We start from the raw sequence: 20533 nt of genomic DNA, 5'->3' as shown, positions 1-20533 counted from the left end.
CCTATTATGTGCCAAACAGGAAATATAACTGGCAAACAAGACAATCACAATTGCTGATATCATAACTTAAACATAACTTAAATAATAATATAAAATGTGATACGTACTACCAGATAATTATAGTGCTTTCGGACCACATAGCAATTGCACATAACCTAACCATCCAATTTCTAAATCTCCTATTAGGATCAATACCTTAAAGTGTGTGGTATCTTGGTGAACTCAAAAACACAGTAAAAAGCATGTACCACAGAGCTCACCATCCCATTACCCTTCGGTATTTACAGATGGAAAGAAAGCAAAGACCACATACACAGAACACTATTCCCACGCAAGCATAATTTCTGCCGCCCTACAGTAAGGTCCTCTTTAGAAAAATACCAGAATATTCAGATTTAATTCTATCACTTTTATAGCAAACAGTACATTTTTCCAATACAGAATACTATAATTATGAACTTTTCTTGTTAAGGAATGTTATTTTTTTTTTGTGGGGGCAGGAGGGGATAATAAAGAAAGAGAAAAAAAGGGAAGTAGATATAAAGATTTTTGCAGCAAAGTAGGTATAAAGATTTTTGGAGCAAAGTAGGTATAAAGATTTTTGCAGTGAAATCTTAAAAACAAATTAAGGAAGTTTAAGGAAGCTAAAACAGAGGTATTGAACCACACCCTTGCTTCTTTCTGTTATGAAAAAGGAAGCCAAGATATGTAAAAAGAGAGTGGCCTGCAGGTGCTTTGGCATGAAGTTATCATGTACAGAGGTAAAATTATACAACCCCAAGGACTAAAGAGAGTGTGTAATGAATATTCAGCTTTGCTGAGGTTACCCGAAACATTTTCCATCACAAGCATTTTAATTACACAATGCTTTTGGGACCACAATGCTTTTGGAGCTCACAAGGACCAGGGTTAATAACAGTGACAAAAACCAGAAAAACATTCAACAATCATTAAAGAAACAAACACAGATTAAAATAAAGTGTCTCTTGGTATGTATATATTCACAGCGGAAAATAAGCAATAGAGATTACCAGCATTTTACTGAAACTCAATCTTGAAAGAGTAAGATGCTAAGTAGTTTCTATCAACAAAAGGGGGGGGCAAATTAATATGTTCCACAGTTCTTTTTCCAAAGTTCTTGCAGTCAAACATGTTTTGCAATTCAGAATTTTAGGTTTTTGACAGGTGATACAATGTGCATACACCATATATTTTGTAATACCCCTAGAAAAGGCGAAGATGGCACAAAGTCTGAGATAATACACTATAATCAAACATTTACTATTTCTGCAGTGAAACCTACAAGTACATGAAATAAAGGCATACTAGTTCAAAACATGTTTTGTGAAAAATCAGTTTATACTAAACATAAAAGTTGGCTTTCAGAGCATTTCTGATGTTAGAATTATTGATAGGAATTATGGTCCTTTACTCTATTACTCCATTACTAATTGTACTTGCCAAATTTTCCTAGTACCTCTTTATCATGTGCAGGTTTTACTATGGTATTTTGGTAAATGAAAAATAATTCTAAAAGTCTTCCATAGGTTCATACATATCGTGTCCTCTAATAACCACTCTTAAATTTCTCTACCACAAAAATCTCCTACTAAGGCAGTTTGCAGAAATCTAACCTTGAAATTTATAGAACTGCCAAATCCAATTTGCCACCATGCAAAAAAATGTTCACTGAATAAAATTTAACATACTGAACTTGTCATAAAATGGTTTTCTCTCATGTTGTCCCAAGAAAATAGCTGTCACTAGTAAGGGTGTTTCTGACCTATGAAGCAACATCAAATGAGTCATAAAAAAGGACACTGATTTGTCATAAATGACAAGATACGATAATCATAAACCCTAGTATCATAGTACATTTATATGTAAACATTCACTGACGATGTACAATATACTATATACACAATATACCATAACTGAACTAAACTATTTCCACTGAAGGGGAAAACAGAGATAGTTCCTTGTCAACAACAGTATAAAAGAAAATAAAGCAGGAGAAGTATAGTTATTTAAAAACCAGTAAGCCCCTTCCGTCCTTATTTTCCAAGAAAAATATAACTCAATGACATTGTAAATATAATAAATACACCTAAAACAAAAAACTTTTGATTAGTAACGATACTTCTTGCCTTCTTATAACTTGTAATAACTTTAAAGATATGATTTTTTGTCACTTGTTTTTAAGATTTCCAGGGTCATCTAAATTGATGCCTTAATTTATTCTTGACAAATTTCCCTTTAACAAATTTTCCAAATGTCAACTTTAGTGGTATGCTTATCAAAAATTGCTGATGAGCAATAAATATAGTGACCTCACTATGGATTCTGGGTATGAAACTATGAAGAGAAATCACTTCATTAATCTGCTCCCCTTTGCAAATATTTTTTAGGCATTTCTTGCCTCAACTTCACAACCCCATCAATTAAAAAGAGAACATGAAAGTAAAAGGAAGTCATTTTTCAAAAAATAGCTAACAGATATATATAGAGAAGGCAAAATCAGTTTTACTGGAATCACCTGTGAAAATCCTAAAACATACCAGTGCCCTGGCTCCAGCCCCAGATTCAAATATAAGTTAGCATGGATAGAATCCCAATATCTACCATTTTTTAAAGCTATTCAGAAAATGTTAACGTGAAGTCAGGGCTGAGAACCCCTGGTAAGAGCTGCCTTCTCCACAAACCCTTTTACTTTTAGTAAGTGGTAGCACTCCCAGCCCTACAGCAAGGGCTGTAAGAACTATCTTTAAAAGTGTCCATTTTTCTTCTCTCATTTACTGTCAAAAAAAAAAAATTACTAATTTTCAGTTGGAAAATTTTAAACCAGTGCATACAATAAAATTTATTTTAGCTTATTTAATTCTCTCATTCCCATTGCTCAGAATTTTATTTTTCAGTCAGTATTCAAAAGACAATCTTCTAGCAGCATATTTAGATAAACAGCAGATCATACAATAAGCACACAATATGCATTCCAGTTATCAGCTTTCAATGGATTATCAAAAAATACTCAAAAGAATAATTTTAGAGCTGATTACATTTTTATATTTTATTAACTACAAATATTTTCAGAATCCCAAATATATTTTTTAAATTAGCCACAATGTGTCAACACTCATATGATAGAAAAAGAACTCATATTTTAAATAAAATCCATATTTTAAATAAAAATTGGTATTACAAGATTCCACATCTTTAAGATTTAAACTTCTCTTTTTTGTTCATATTGTTTTCAGATCCCTAGACCATAAAAAGAAAATAATGTATTATAAAAATAAGCATCTACAAATACCAGGTTTTTTTTCAAGCGTCATCAACAACAGATACCTACTAGTCTCACTTTCAAAACAATACCAAGCTATTCTTGCATGCCAAATTAGGATTTTATTAAAAGGCCCTGTAGCCATGTATTTGCACACCATAAGACTAGTGGAATACCGAAAATTTCCTCTTTTCTCCCGATTACATTACCTACTGTATCTGCCTGCCATTTGAAAGTGTTCATTGCTAGAATATAAAATAAGTATTTCACAGAAATAGAAAATAAACATGACACAGACTGGGTGGAAGGGAAAAAACCATTTTCACTTCCCTTTTTACTAAAGGAAACTCTGACTATAACTTTGAATCTAACATACCGTACTCTAATACACATTGCACCAAGTACACTACCTCAAGTCAAAACCAAACGAGTTTTAAAAGATAATAATTACAAAATATTCAGAACTTCACTACTTAATTATATGAAAAGATATCATATGACCAATTTCAACTTTAAATTTTAAAGTAAATAATTTAATAAGTCCAATTTTAAAAATAAAGATAATTACAAAGTATCACTGCATTCAAAGCACACTTTATTCAAGGTAATACACATGAAAGCAGAATTATTTGTTAAAATCTAAGACAGCAGAAAACATCCCACTGCAGGATTCCATATTCTACCATCAAAAAAAGAACCAGATTTATTATTTTTACTATTTATTTTTTCTGATGGTAAAATACATAATCATAGCTGAAAATCCCAACAATACAGAGACATATAAAAAGTATAAACATAAAAATCATCCCAAATCTCACTATTTACAAATATCGTTAACATAAATACCCTTCCAAAGGATGGATGAATTTATTTTGTACATTTATAACAACAATTGCAACAGATACAAGAGTTACAATTATAACAACTGATTCTGTATATTTATTCTTATACTTGAGGTTACTGTGGGTGGGGGGGAAGTTTGTCACTGACTGCTTGAGGGAAAATTAAAAGATCTGTGTTTACTTGTTTCTCGCTTAAAAAAAAAAAAAAAACAGGCTACAATTTTTCATAGCCGGAGAACACATGTATCTGTACTAAAGGTAGCTGGCTGACTGATTTAAATAACAAGCCCATGATCCTGAGCAAAACAGCAGAGTAAATGATATGTTTTCAAGACCTCCCACTTCTTGGTCAGGAAGAGCACCACTCTGGCAATTATGAGAGACCTACCACCCATGTGTGAATAAGCATTTCATTTCAATTCTAAAATTCCGTGATTCCTCTGCCTCTCCATTCTCCTACCATTCATTCATTCATTCATTCATTCAGCTGCTCTCAAGATATGTAAAAACCTTCCCTTCCTCCTATCTCATTAGGATTCCATGATTCAAATTAAACCCTTCCTCTGATAAACTCCCATTTCCTCATGCACTTATTCCACTCTAAGTGTGAAAATTAAAGAAACTTGATGAGATCAAAGCTTGGGGCAATTTTCAGTGAGAAGGGAGGGTAGCAACTCAGAAAAAAAAATTTAATAAATTTACATATACAAATTTTTAATTTAAAGTTAAAATAGCTTTATGAGTTCCATGAGGGGAAGATGGGGGATGTATAATCTTACAACTTAGAAAACAAATTTTTTTTAATTTATTTTTTTATTAAGTTTATTGGGGTAACATTGGTTAATACAATTATATAATTTTCAGGTGTACATTATAATTTGACATCTATTTATTCTATTGTGTGATTACCACCCAAAGTCCAGTTTCCTTCAGCTACCATATATTTGATTCCCATTACCCACGTCACCTTCCTTCTCCCCACTATATTTGACTCCCTTTACCCCTGTATTTCTCCCCTTCTCCTCGATCCCCTACCCTCTGGTAACCACTAGTCCACTGTACATGTCCATGAGTCTCTGTTTGTTTGTCCTGTTCATTTGTTGCTTTTAGGTTTATATCCCACATATAAGTGATATCATGCGATTTTCAACTTTTTTCTGTCTGGCTTATATCGCTTAGTATGATTATTTCAAGGTCCATCCATGTAGTTGCAAATGGCAGTATTTCATCTCTTCTTACAACTGAGTAATATTCCATTGTATATATATACCACAGCTTCTTTAGCCAATCATCTATCGTAGGACACTTCAGTTGCTTCCATGGCCTAGCCACTGTGAATAATGCTGCTATGAACATCGGTGTGCAAATATCTTTTGGGATATGGGTTTTCAAGTCTTTGGGGTAAATATCCAGTAGAGGGATTGCTGGATCCTATGGTAGATCAATTCTTAGTTTTTTGAGGAGCCTCCATACTGTTTTCCATAGTGGCTGTACCAATTTGCAGTCCCACCAGCAGTGTATGAGGGTTCCTTCTTCTCCACATCCTCTCTGACATTTGTTATTACTTGTCCTGTTGATATAGCTATTCTAACAGGTGTGAGATGATATCTCATGTGGTTTTGATGTGCATTTCCCTAATAGCTAGCGACATTGAGCATCTTTTCATATATTTGTTGGCCATCTGAATGTCCTCTAGGGAGAAGTGTCTATTCAGGTCCTCTGTCTGTTTTTGATTGGATCATTTGTTTTTTTGTTCTCATTGAGTCATATGAGTTCTTTGTATATTTTAGATATTGGGCCCTTATGGAGGCGTTGCTCATAAATATATTTTCTCCATTCGGATGGTCATCTCTTTACCTTGTTGACGATTTCTTTTTCTGAGCAGAAACTTTTTAGTTTGATATAGTCCCATTCATTTATTTTTGCTTTTACTTCCCTTGCCTTTGAGGTCAAATTCATAAAATCCTCTTTAAGTCCAAGGTCCTTGATTTTAGTCCCTATGTTTTCTTCTATGTATTTTATTGTTTCAGACCTTATATTGAGGTCCTTAATCCATTTTGAGTTAATTTTTGTGTGTGGTGACAGACAATAGTCCAGTTTCATTCTTTTGCAGGTGGCCTTCTAATTTGCCCAGCACTATTTCTTAAAGAGACTTTCCTTTTTCCACTGTATGTTTTTGGCCTTTTTTGTCGAAATTATTTGCCCATATTAATATGGGTTTACTTCTGGACTCTTGATTCTGTTCCACTGGTCCATGTGTCTATTTTGCTGCCAATACCATGCCGTTTTGATTACTGTCACTTTGTAGTATAATTTGAAGTCGGGCAGAGTGATGCCTCCAGCCTCATTCTTTTTTCTCAGTATGGCTTTGGCAATTCGGGGCCTTTTGTGCTTCCATACAAATCTGATTTTTTGTTCTATTTCTTTAAAAAATGCCAATGGGATTTTGATGGGGATTACATTAAATCTGTATAATGCTTTAGGTAATATGGTCATTTTAACTATGTTGTTTCTTCCAATCCATGAACACGGAATAACAAATTTTATTAATTTAAAGTTAGTCAATGAAAAAAATCAGCAGTGTTTTTAGCTCCTAAAACATTCAAACCTGAGGATATTTAAAATAGTAACATAGAACCAGCTTTCTAATTTTTCATCTGTTACATTGGTACAAAGCTTAAAGTTAAAAGTGCACTTATATGCATTATTTATTTTCATTCTCAAAACAAGCAGATGCAGTGGTCACTACTGATTTTCTCTCAAACATCCATTTCCCCCATGTTCTTCCTTACCTCTAGTTTTTAAATAGTCTCCCTCCACCATGTAACTCAGGGAAATGTGATGCCACCCCCAATTGCAGGGGCTATATCCTGAATATAAAAAACAACCATTATAGCCCATTTCCCCTTGTCATACCTGATTAGGAAGTGTACATGACCTAATTCTGGTCAATAAAACATGAAGGGAAAACTATGCCAGTAGGCTTGTGCAAAAGATTTCCTGGCCAATGCATGTCTAGATGTGATCTTGCTACCAGCCTGAGGATGAATCCAACACAGAGAGAAGAACAGAGCCAAGAAAATCACAGAGAAGCAGACCAAAGCTCTGAAAAACTAGCCTTACCTCCATATTTTAGTGTTCCATTTCAGTAGCTACTGCATTGCAGGCACTGTAATGTAGTGACACCAAGATAAATAGTATATCCCATCTAACTTTCCTTCCCCAATCTAGACCTCCTTCTTCTATACCTAAATGTTCTCCTTTCCACTTGGGCTGAACTAAACTAAGCTGTTACACCAACATACTTTGCAACAAGCAAAAGCGCTTCTGCGTTTCCTCTTCCAAAGGACCATTTCCTCTACCAGTTCACTCCAGCAGTCCCTACTCGGATTGAGGAGATGCTAGAATTATAAAAAGTTTCCTCTCCAAACTTGATGCTTTATAAAAGCTGAAAGGTAGCATATGAAATTAGATGAAGGATCATATCAGAAAATATGCGAGAACCATAGATTGATCATGTAACCAGATATTTAAACAGTTCACCCTATGGTATAAATGACTATAGGTTCAGGAATACCAAGATATATTCCTTTTTTAAAAGAGGATGCCGTTAAATAAATCTCTAAGAGAGAGCATAAACTTGGTGATATTTTAGAAGCAGATACTCTCTTTAATATATTTTTATTAACAGCTCTTAAGTTAAAAAAGGGAATCATAAAAAATCTACATACCTTAAACATTTTATTGCAATTAAAACATAAAAATGTACATTTTCAGGACAATCTGTTAATGCAGGGCCACGGCCTTTTCTTCAAATATGAGTCTATGGACTGTAGTTCTATGTTACCTTTTTCTAAAACCACACCCATAGTACATCACCTGTGACTTGCAATTTCTGTTTCTTAAATATGGAAAGACATCTCACAAACCTTTGAAAGCAATCTTATTGCAGAATCTTTTTAAATTTTTAGAGTTTTTTCCCTTAATTATTTAAAGTTATTTCACCCACTCCTGTTTCTACTGTTAATTTTAGCTATTCGCCTGTTTTCAAAGTGGCCACCAGTTCTTACACAAACATCTTTTTGCCTTCACTGAATGATGTTTCATTAAACTATATAATTACAAGATCAAGTACATCTGCCATTAATAATTTGTCAGGTACAAACACAAATGATTCTTGGTAAGTATACAATAACTGGCTGGACTAAATGTTCAAGATAAACTAGAGTCGTCCACTGTCATTCAGTGATGTAGCATGGGCATCTTAGCAAAAATGACTGAAGAGTATCATTTAATCTTTTGAGTAGAATAAGCAGAGATGAGTTAAAAGAGATTCAACTGTAAAAGGCTATTCCTAAAAGTCTTTGCTTAGTTTTCTCATCGAACAACCTTCTAACAGCTCATATATATCAGCAACTTCTGAATCTGCTTCTAAAATTTCAAAGTGCCTACTATGTGCCAGGCATCAAACTTTGGCACTTTATGTGAAGTTTCTCAATCTTGATGGTGAACATCTCAGAGTAACTCCCTTTTTAAATTGTAAAAATTTATTTTTTTCTTCTGTGTTACTGTTGATTTGTTCAAGAGATAGCTACAACACCAAACAGAACAATGTCCTCAGACCTAAACAAAGTAGTTTAACACAAATTAGCTAAATAAATGCAATAAATTTGAATACAACTAAAAGTCTGACATCACTTCCCTAAAGAGAAAAGCATTAGAAGTTTGTGTTTAAGTAAAATATCTATTATGGGATTTTAACTAATTCCAGTGAACGCTATAAAAAATGTGAATGTGATCTAGCCATATGTGGACATAGCTATAGATTTACATTAAATTATAACTATGTAATATATCATTAATAAAGAAAATGACCAAAATTTGCAGTCTTCTCTACCAAATATATAAACACTTCAAGTTCATTGTTAAGAATTCTTTGTGGTAACTAAGATGATGGTCAGGGAGTGGCAGGAGAGAATATAGCCAATCGCTTACTATAGTTTAAGAACAAATCACTACACACTTTCCTTAAAACCCCCAATAGGAGGAAACCCAAACATTTAGTTTCTAAATTTCAGCTTTGAGAAGAGAGATGGAAAAAAAAAAAATGGCAAACAGCAGCCACCACTGTGTCTCTAAAACTATCTGTCCCCCACATGCCTCTATCATTCCATATTTTCTTAGTAGTTTAGAGACTCTCCAAAATCACTTTATATCAATGGATAATACACACTAGATTTTTACACATTAAGAATCTCAAGTATGGTTCTGTCCTGTAGATTGTCACAAAAGTGATATTCTGAAGCAGCTTTAGTTTCTAGAACCATACTGTCTGCTGCTATAGAATTTCTACAATTAGAGAACAGATACTCCAAACTGCTATTTCCAAAGAAATCACATCTTGAAAAACCAACACCCAGATACATACTAATAAACACTAATCAATACAACTAAGTGTTAATTGCTTGCGAAAAGACAAAAAAGAAAGACTATGGAAAATTAGAAAAAAAAAACGGATCATTGGTGGTTTCAAACTTTGAAGTCAGGAAAAAACTGATTTAAATATGCACCATGCTACTTCCAAGATACATCTTAAATAGGTTGCTTAAAGTCTTCAAGACTCTGTTTCCTACTGACAAAAGTGAGGGATTACACCATCTAACTCACAGAGTTGCTGAACAGTAGCATGTATGGTCCCTACACAAAGTAAGAACTTAATAAATTGTAACAGGTATTGCTATTGTTTGGAAGTTCAAGATAACACAAATTCAGTTATAATGTAAGTCCTTTTAAAAGACTAAGAGAAATAGAAAAAAAAATATCACACACTCCTTCTTATAACATGATTCCACACAGACTTAAAGACTGGCATTGTAAGGGTGATATTTTTCTAACCACCCCTTGATAATGAATAAGTTTGGGGTTCAATTATTTTAGGGTCATCAGGTATTAAAATGACTGAAAACCTTATACATATTTATCTGAAACTGTAGAAGTTTCTCAGTTGATCATCTTACTGTTATAGTCAATTCTCTTTGTATGTAGATTTCTTACATTTCACTTTAACCATAGCAAATGTCACCTTCAAATGTATTAAGAATAACATAACTATCCAATAAATTGTATTTTGTTTTGTTATTTAATATTTTGGCATCCTCTGTTTAGTCTGATTCATCCTTTTGGGAAGCTTTTTGAAACTAAACCACCTGTTCCAGTCTGAAAAAAATGTGAACCAATAAACTACACCAGAATAATGGTCTAGTCCCTGCATGGATGGGATTACAGAGGGGACACAGAGAAGTAAATGGAGTGCTTTCCATTTATTCCTGAGTCACATTTTTACAGTCTGGATTTATTTCATGTAAAACCAATTACCAGATTACCAGACACACCCATATTCAAATACAAGTAAAGAAATATGACAAAGCCATCTATGAGCTGTTTTAGATTTTATGCTTTTCTGCTTTCCTCCATTAGCATGTTAACAGGTTGACTATCCTGTTATAATTTATTTCCTTAAACTTACCATCCTTTTTTGCCTACCTACTTCCTATCAGCATAGAATCTATATACTTAGACCTTCATACCTCAAACTGACTCATTTTTAAGTACAAGGCATTCTAGACTTCCCTGGACTGATCTCCACCTACTTTCACAGCTTCCTCTCCCACAAAGACCTCCTAGCACAGCAGCCTCATGTCCAGCTCAACAGGCCCCATAATTCCCAACCCATATGTCTGTGCTCAGGCTGTTCCCTTCACCTAGAAAACTACCCTCCACACATACACGCACAGCCCCTGTTTTGCCCATTAAAATATTTTAAAGCCCAAATGGAGTGTTTACCAGCTCTAAACTTATTCATAACTCCCCAGTTAAAAATCAGCAACACACACACACAGAGCATGCTTCCATGCATCTCTAATAAAGCCCACAAGAGTCTGCAATTTTTCTGTGCAAGTCTGCTTTTCCCTTAAAGGCAGCTACTGGCTCTCATTCATCTTCATAGTCTACCCACTCTTCCGTCTTCACCACACAATAAAGGTCCATTGCACACAGTAAAGATCTAGGTTGAACTAAACTGTTCTTGATTCTAATCCCAGTCCTTTTGTTTGAAGGAATAAATGACTCATGTGTTAAAAGTTTTGTTAACAGTAACGCTTGCAAATGTGATGATAAAAATGTCAATAATGTATTAATTTTTTAGGTTGATGAATGAAAAGGTCAATGAGCACAATAAGGCATCAGTAAAGATAATTATTTTCCAAGAGTCACTCAAAAGTCTCATGTTATCAATACTAAAATTAACCTTTCTGGACCCCCATTCTAATAAAAACTACTTATACCTGATACATATCCAGAAATGCAAGCTCGCTTAAAGTAAAAGTTATCTACACACTGCTAGGAATCTATGCTAAAACCATGCAATTTATTTGATAACATCTTTCTTCTAATGCCCGTAAATATAGTTTTCATGTTTTGTGCAATATAAAGGCTAACATGTACAAAATATGGAAATAATTTATCTTAGCTCAAAATACAGTTGAAGCAAAGTTTGGGGAAAATTATAAAATGCACTAAGCACCTTTCTCCAGCCCCCTCCACCCAAAAAAATATTAAGAATGTTACAAACAAGATATAATTTTTGGTAGAAAATGTTTTCTTAAACTAGCCTCACATATTTCTAATTCTAAATCATTCTTATTATAATTTTGTGACAGTTTTATTCCACAATTTATTTATAGAGAAAGCAAACATTCTTCAAATATATATACACTGCTTTAAAATTAGATATTTTTAATTTTAAAAAGTATTCCAACTTAGATGTAGTTCAACATCTTTTACTATCTGTGGGCAAACGTCATTCATATCACAAGAAGTAATTGCAAGAGTAATGGAAATATTGACTTATTTTCTTAACTTATTAAAAATCAGTAGGTTTTTAATTTTTCAATTCAAGTCGATATTCTGAAACAAAAGGTTAAAACGGGGTCACTTACTAACCAGCCTTGGTACTCATTACAACAGAGTTAAAACTAATTCGCAGAGTAGCAACAGCAGCCATCTACCACACGCTCTCCCACCCATTAACTTTTCCTCCTTCCCTGGGAGAAATGGAATGATCATAACACAGACTTAACTTCCCCCAACCCCACGAGAACATACGCATCTCCATCATCACCCTACAAAAGAGAAATGTGGGAGCTGTGGACCAAGAGAACCGACGCTTCTGTATGTCACTTCCCCTGCATGAGATAAACAAACAAACCAGCACCGTAACAGTATCCATCAGAGTAATTTTATTACCCCGACTAATGCCTCGGTTAAGTTTTGAGCTAAGTCAGAAGCTCTATCAATAGGTAAATCCCCAGCCTCCGCCTAAAAACAAACACCCCAACGGGAAGTTTATCCCTGAAATGAATGCTGCCCGACACCTCATTCCAGGAGACCGATGTCTTCCTCCCTCCTGCCCAAAACCCCCACTCCGAAGGTAATTGTCTGGACACAATCAAGGAGCGCTGGGGACTGCACTCCGGACCTCAAAACCCCTCCCAAAAGAAGCCTCTACCTTTTCCCAGCTCGCCCACCTCCCGCCTGTCCCCACTCGCGCCGCACCACTCGGGCAACTTCTGCAGCCAGCCGCGTCCGGCGCCCGCGGCCCCCTCCCTGCCCACCGAGCCCGCGGCGCCCTCAACCCCGGCCGCGGCGCCCTCCCTCCCGCCCGCGCCGCCGCGCCGCCGCGCCACCCGCCCGGGTCCTCGCCAACCCCTCCCCCCAGGCCCCCGCCCGCGGCGCCGCCCCCGCCGCACCTCACCCGACCCAGCCTGGGACCCCAGCCCACCGAGCCCCACCCGGAAAGGAGGGAGCCGCGGCCACCCAAAGGCTGCCGCCGGGCCCGGGCCGACCAGCCTGGCGACAACGCGGAGGTGGCTTTACCTTAGAGGCGCGGCCGCGAGCAACGGGGTCGGTCCCGGGCGCGGGCGGCGCCCCCAGTCCGTCAGTCAGCGGCGGCGGGGGCAGCGACCGCGGCACATCACACCCGCCGGCGGCCGGAGGAGGAAAGCGAGCCACGCAGGGAGGGAGCGAACGAGGTAGGGGGGGAAGGAACCGGAGAGGGAGGTAACGCGGCTCGGACTCGGTTCCTGCACTACTGCTGCTGCCTCCTACCGCCGCCTCTGGCCGAAGCGTCGCCGCCCGGGCCGCTGCTGTCGCCACAGATGCAGCCGGGAATGAATGCACAGCGCGCCTCGCTTATCCGGAGGTCAAACATCCTTCTGCCTCAGGCATCCGGATCGGCGCCGGACCCGGAAGTGAACACATGGAAAAAAATAAAAAAAGGAAAGCGTCTCTAGCCGCGGCGGCCCCCACGCTGCCCGCATCAGCGAAAAGAGCCGAGTGGAGCCGAAGAGTACCCCGACTTACTCGGATTGGTCGGCTCCCCGACCGGAAAAAGGGCAGCCCGCTCATTGGCTGGCAAGGCATATAAAAGCCAAGCCACTCCTTCCTCCCTACCTTACGAGCGGTGCGTGAGGGGGAGTGTGGAGTGCTTGTGGATACGATTATGTCTCTCTGAGAGACGCCTTGGGAGAAAAGGGTTGGCGAGATCTGTGAGGAGAGCTGGAAGAAAACGCTCCCTGGTTTAGGAGAGCTAAAAATTCCGCCGCTTGAGGAAGCAAAGAGCCTAAGGGCGCCATTGTTTCAAGTCAGGGTGCCGAGGCTTTTCCCGAGTGTGGCAAGCACAGCCCTCCAGGTGCCAAAAGAATTTTAGGGCCTGGTCTATGAGCGTGACATCACTAGCTTAATCTCGCCCACTTTTTTGTAACCCCAGTGCTATATTAGGGTTCAGCTAATCCGTTCGTGAGCTAATGTAATCCTCTGAACTACATAATGTGGGAGTATTTCAGTTTTCCATATGAACCTCCTGGAGTTCTGAGAGGCCAAACATCACTCAAGTCATCAGGTTGTAGAACAAACTGGAACGGATGTTTTCTGACTCCACTTTCTATTCCTTTCTGCCCATGTAGCAAAGGCAGAAAACTACATTCTTCTCATAGTTGGTTAACTGGGATGAAGATATGTCACTTTGGTAGACTATAGAAATCGATCCACCATGAAGACATTGTAGAGGACTCTGAAACTTTGATTTTTAAAAAAATTGTTATTACTATGACTGTCTAAAGTTCTTTCGAAAGTCAGATATAAAGGTGTGCATGAAGAAAAATCAGCCTGGCGCTATGTTTAAATATTCATTTATCAAACTTTTCAAAATATTTTTATATAAAAATATATAAAAGAAACAATCAAGAAACTGAGCGCACACTCTCTCTTCCAAAACTTTAGTCTCCAATTAAACATACACTTTAAAATAATTGAGAATTTATCTCATTTTCCCTCCCTGCCTTACCAGACCAATGATAGGTTTAACTACCCCTGAGAGGAGTAGTTGGTATACAAAGACGCTGGTTTTGTTTTTGTAGTACAACAGTGCCCTTTTTTTTTTTTTTATCTCTCTCTCCACACTCTTTCCCAACTGGAGGTTAAAAAGTGATTGATATCACGTCTTAAAAGAATAGTAATAACAAAAGCACTGTGTTTATCACACCACCATCATTCTGTTAGAAACCTGAAAGCAAGTAAAAGCAGTTTTGATCTAGAGCATCTATCCACCCCTCAAAGTTCTGATATTTAAAAAATACATGTATACAATTATGATTGAATCACATTTTTAAACTAGATATGGTTTAGAATAAATATTTACATCTTTAAACACTTTAGTAAAGATTATTGTTTGTTAGAATTTGAACTAGAAGCTCCTATAGATTAAAACTGGCAGGTAACCTAAGTAGGAAGACAATGAAATTTTCATATCATTCTATTAACTTGTAAAGAAAAAATTGGCTATATCAAAACAGCATACATTACTAAAGGAAAAACCAAACTACAGGCATCTCGACTCAAACTGTTTTGTAGCATGATGTCTCAATGAGCATTTGTAAGCCTTTTTCATTTGCTTTATTATATATTAAATACAGTTACTTTTTTGTGTCACATCATATTTCTGAGCTCTGCCACTCCAGATATTTATAGTCTATTAATATTTTTTATATTTTTAAAGCAATATCACATTTTTTATTACCTGAAACTTTATTCTGTTGAATTTATACCTCTATAGATATAAGTAAATATTTGTTCTACCATTTAGGCATGCAACAACTGTAATGATTATTATATTAAAAAAAAAAAAAACAGGATAAAGAGCAACAAGCTTTCCCCATATATTTCTATTAAAATGAAGCAGAAATTTACTTCAAAATGATTTAGGTCTAAGACTATCATGAATTTTTCGGGGGAAAAAAAAATTAGCAAGTGGGAGCTTGAGAAGAGCAAAAAAAAGGAAAATTCCTGGGTGCCTTTAATCTCACATCCGAGGTAATGTAAATGTCCCCATGTCTCCTATACATCTTTCTGATTCTTTACTTCCGTTTCTATTTCTCTTCCTCTCACCACTGTGCATGCTCACCTTGGCAACCCAACCCTGCCAACATGCAATACACACACACACACACACACACACACACACGCAGTGGAGAAAGTGTAGGATTAAGGCCTTCAATTAGAGTTATAAGCAGGAAAACTTTTCCATTTCCTTCTTTCTCCCACTTGAAGTCTTATAGCTTACAGAAAAGGAAAAATAGCCAGCTTTACTTTCCTCAAAATTTACCTACCATTCTCTCTCTCACACAAAGCACTTGTAGGACATGAAAGCATTCTGTCAAAACAGAAATTTGATAAATGCAAGTTTCTAGTGTACCATTAAAGATTCTGAGAGTACTAACACATATATTTGTGCTATAATCATTCTCTCACGCAGTCCCTCACTCATACTATTAAAATACTCTCCTAAGCCAAACTCGTTTTGCAAAATTGGTCATGAAATACCCCACAATACAAATAAACACCAAAGATTAATCTAGCACTCTACTTTGGTGCAGAGTATCTACTATGTGGCCAATCTGGCTGAGTTAAATACAGGCAGGTATTTCCCAACTAACAATGTAACAATGAAACTTTGTATAAACTTTGGTTTTTATTATTCCATCTGATTCTGACAACAACCTTGTGAAGTAATATAGCAGCTATTATTACTTTTTCCCTTTTAGAAATGAGGAATAATGATATCAAGGTGGTTAACTGACTTGTCCAAGATGATATGATAAATGATATGCTGTTAAATATGAAATTATGAGATTAAGATATTTACAAAAATTTTCAAACTAAAAACAGAGAAACATCTTCTTCCAAATATTTTGTTTAACTATAACAGTGATTTACTGGTTCACATCAGGTAAAGCCTGAGGTATTACTAAACTATGTTTTTCTTTTTCAATATTATCCTTAAGGAGGAAAGATGTAATTAAGAAAAAGTAAATGGTCAAGTAGAAACAGGAAGAATGCTAAAGGAGACATTATGACAGAAGCCAGACGCTGGAAGCAAAACAACATATTTTACTAGGACCAGGAAAAGAACCTCTTTCCCAGTCAAGCCTATAGTCAAGGGGAGGGAAAGGAAGGATTCTGGGAAAATGCAGCTAAGTTACATTTTGGGGAAGCTATCTTTTAGCAACCTTTCCTTCACATTGTCTTATGAGTACAGCTAGAAAGAATCAAGACACTGGTTTATACATTTCTAAAAGGATGATTTTAACGATTATAGAGATGGAAAAATGAAAGTAAAAGAATCAAAGCTTTTTTGAGAAGCTTTATTGTATTTAATAATAATAATCTTCAGTAATATTTAATAAAATCACATCTTTAAGGCTCTGTGTCTTAGCTCAGGCTGGCATAACAAAATACCATAGACTGGCTTAAGCAGTAGAAATTTGTTTTCTCACAGTCCTTGAGGATGGAAATCTGAGGTCAGTGTGCTAGCAGAGTCGGGTTCTGGTGAGACTTCTCTCTCTGGCTTTCAGATAGCTGGCCGCTTTCTCACTGTGTGCTCATATGGCCTTTACTCAATGCATGCAATTTCTTTCTCTTCCTCTTCTTTTAAAAGGGCACAAATTCCGTCATGAAGGCCCCACCCTTGTGACCTCATCTAAACCTAATTATATCCAAAAGGCTTCGTCTCTAAATACCATCACATTAGGGTTTAGGATGTCATCATATGAAGTTTTGGGGGACGCAGTTTAGACCATAGCACTCTTCAAAGGAATTCTTTCTATGTAGAAAATATCTCATCTATAAATTAAAGAGCAGGTTAGACAGGATGTCAATAAGGGAAGACAACCATGGTCAACATAATATTAAAGCGTCATAGAAGAAAAGAATACATTCTTAAAAGGAAGAACTTGCATAAAGAAAACTGTCTATAGAGAAAAGCTATAAGCACCATGAAAAGTGTAATGCTGTCTTGCCAAAAAGAGTGACTAAATCTCTAGCTGAAAATTAAACAAATTTAATTTTTGTTTTTGTTTTTGTTTTTTTCATTAGCAGACTTGAATTTGGGCAGCTTTTAAGCAAGTTTCGCTATTTGAAGAATACTATTTTGTGATAAATGCAAGAGTTAGCTAAAGTCGTAGTGTTTTTGTTTGTTTTGTAATGGCTTCAAGCACAGCTGAATTCAGGATAATAAATGATTCTAAGGTTTGGAGATGGTCATAATAATTGGTACCTACTCCATTTTCCCTCCCTTGGTCTTCTTTTGCTCCCCATGTTTCTATTTCCTGATATCTACCAAAGGAGCCCATTCCAGCTCATGAGCGAAATCTGACCAAGACTGCGAGTCTCATCAACTCCCACCCAGAGAAATCATGCAGCCTCTCCCAGAGCCCCATCCAGTGTGGAGAAGGTATAAACTTGGTTTAGAAAATTCTTCTCTAGTCCCAGTTTCTGACTAGACCCCCGGCTCCTGTCTAGACTTACTGGACTACAGTACTCTTCTTCCAGATAGGCCCTTATTGTGGGCCAAAGATCGTCTAAGCCATGTCTGAATGGTTTTCAGGTGCCCTTTGGACTTTGAACAGAGAACTACCTTGTTGGGGCCTGCATCTGTGTCTAATTTTATTTCTTTAGTCTTTATCATATTTGGTCATGCTTTTTCTTAACTTCATCCCTCTGTTCACCAACCAGTGAAGTTCTGACATGTCTTCATCCTCCCACCTGTTCCTATTATGCTATCAATGTCATATCTGACTGAACAAGATCACAAGGTCAACAGAAGTTAAAACTGATGCGGGGGGATACCTTGGTTAGAACTGTCACTTCAGTTTAGTTCTCATTCTAGTTCTCCTACAATTAGGATTACACCACTTTTCAGTTTCCTTTTGTTTTCTTTCTTGCACAATTTAAGTAGTCTGAATCTCAGTTGGCTCATATGTAAAATGAGTCAATAATACCTTCATCGCATCAGTGTCAAGAAGATTAAATGCAATGATACATCTTTCTTGCACTTACCACAGTATCTGGCATATGGTAAGCACTAAGTATATGTGCATTGTTTGCTACCATGTGACCCCCTAGGAACCTGCACTTTCCAGTCCAACATAAATGGTAATCAAAAGTTGAAATTCCTAGGTCCCAAGCTGTTCCATAGCTTTAAAAGTCCAGGACTTATGGAACTGGATGTGTGGTCCTGAGGCAAAATGGTATTTAAATTTGCTCCTGACACGATTTTTATTGATTTTACCGTGTATATTTGGACATTCATGGTGTATTGGCTATTTAGCATCTGTTTACCCCTTTCCTAATAGCACCCAGATTCCTCTTTGATGAATTTTCTCCATCTCACTGTATCCTGTGACCAGGGATTCTTTCTTCCCGTAGGTGTGATATGAGGTAGGGGAGGAGTAAAGGGGGACACGTTGCCTAAACGATACCAAATAGATGCTCTCTCCCAAGATTTGAATCTTGAGCAGAGGGACATGCAGTCTAAAAAAAGAAAAGAAAAGAAAAGAAGACAGTGGGAATGGCATTCCATCCCAAGAGCAGCAGCCTGACCACAGGGTTCCCGTCATAGGACAGTGACTATGATCCTACCCCTCAGCCTTTGGAGCATTTTGGATTCTGCCCAAACCATAGCCTCTAGCTTCCTGTCGGTTCTGTGAGACCCCCAAGCCTCAATGGCCTTTCACTCAATTGTTTTGCTTGCATTACCCAGAGTAAATTTCTATTGTTTGCAGTTGAAGAATCCTGATCATTTTTATTCCTGGCTTTTGGTTCAGCTCATTGCTTTTTCTTCTACTTGTATCCTTTCTTGTGAAGCCTGGCTCTGTGTCCATGTGAATACTTAAATTCGAAGCTGTAGTTCAGTCCTGCTTCACTTCTTTGGCTTCACCCTAATATAATCTCTGACTATCTCACTGTTGTTGTGAGGCTCCCTGGCTTCAGGCTTGTAGTCTCCTAATTGACAAAGCCAGCCACACCCTGCCAAAGCTTTGTATTTCAGTGCAGCTGCAATACAAAGGCATCCCTACCTCAGCTTCTGGCTGAAACCCTGCCAGATGCAGACCTAAACCTTTGGACAGTGATTTAATGCTTTGTGTTCTGCCAGCTTGGGTGACCTGATCTAACTGAGAAGAAACCTCACCCAAATGCCAATACTTGCTGCTTTCTAGAACTGTTACTGATACATATTAGTGTATGTTTGTCAATTTATATTCATGATAATAAATAAAAGCCAATAATGTTCTGTATTTTATTTCCTTTCCATATAGTACCTGTGCCTTGATGCCTCATATCAGCAAAGAGACATCAACTTGGTCTCTTTACAATGGAATAAATTCTAAAGTTACTAAAGCTATTTGAGTACTTAGTGGTCAGGAGCCCTTGTTTGCAAGCTGCCTAAGCAACGTAGTCCTGGTCTAGGAATATTAAAGAGAATCTAGTTGTGTGGTGTTTGGGCTACAAACCAAAGCTGCAACCCTCAACTTCCTCCTGTATGCATTTAAAACAGACAGTGACATCTCCCTGGAAATCTATTAGGATTATTGAACAGGCTATTGAGTCTCAATCAAGGCCACAAAAAAAAAAAATAGATGTCGGCTTTCAAAATCATTTCCAGATATCATAAAATCCAATTGTATATGATTGTTATAATAAATGTTAATTATTATTATATTAAACTCAATAGACTTGAACATTGTCCAAAGCAATAAAAATAATTATCTAGCAGATATGGAGATGATGATTATAAATAGAGGGAAAGAATCATGGTTTTATCCTGCACATATAAAATATTTTGTTAAAAGATTATAATTCCAAATGATTTTAAAATATAGTAATTGACTATATATTCACAGGATAGATCTTATAGACAAAACAACTGCAAAGAAATGTTTTTTAACTTTTTAGTAATCATATTTTTAGTGGTAATGTTGATGTTGTTTTTCTCAGACTGTTATGTATGAATGTAGTA

At 36.8% G+C, this 20533-nt stretch overlaps 1 protein-coding gene across 10 annotated transcripts in view; it reads right to left on the bottom strand.

Moving 5' to 3' along the window:
* The window catches only part of CSNK1G3 (casein kinase 1 gamma 3), a 91651-nt gene extending 78185 nt beyond the window's left edge, over positions 1–13466 (bottom strand). For 4 of the 10 annotated variants that reach the window (XM_039848564.1, XM_039848566.1, XM_039848563.1 and 1 more), the window contains exon 1: positions 13057–13466. The gene's annotated coding sequence lies outside the window, so the exon portion shown is untranslated. The remainder of the gene's footprint in view (positions 1–13056) is intronic. The other 6 variants (XM_039848568.1, XM_039848569.1, XM_039848572.1 and 3 more) reach the window with 4 other exon arrangements.
* Between the last annotated feature and the right edge of the window lie 7067 nt (positions 13467–20533).

Source organism: Pteropus medius, unplaced genomic scaffold (genome assembly GCF_902729225.1).
Source record: "Pteropus medius unplaced genomic scaffold, Ma_sr-lr_union100, whole genome shotgun sequence".
NCBI classification, from domain to species: domain Eukaryota; kingdom Metazoa; phylum Chordata; class Mammalia; order Chiroptera; family Pteropodidae; genus Pteropus; species Pteropus medius.
Note: the sequence above shows the minus strand (reverse complement) of the source record. Positions and strands in the feature narration are given on the sequence as shown.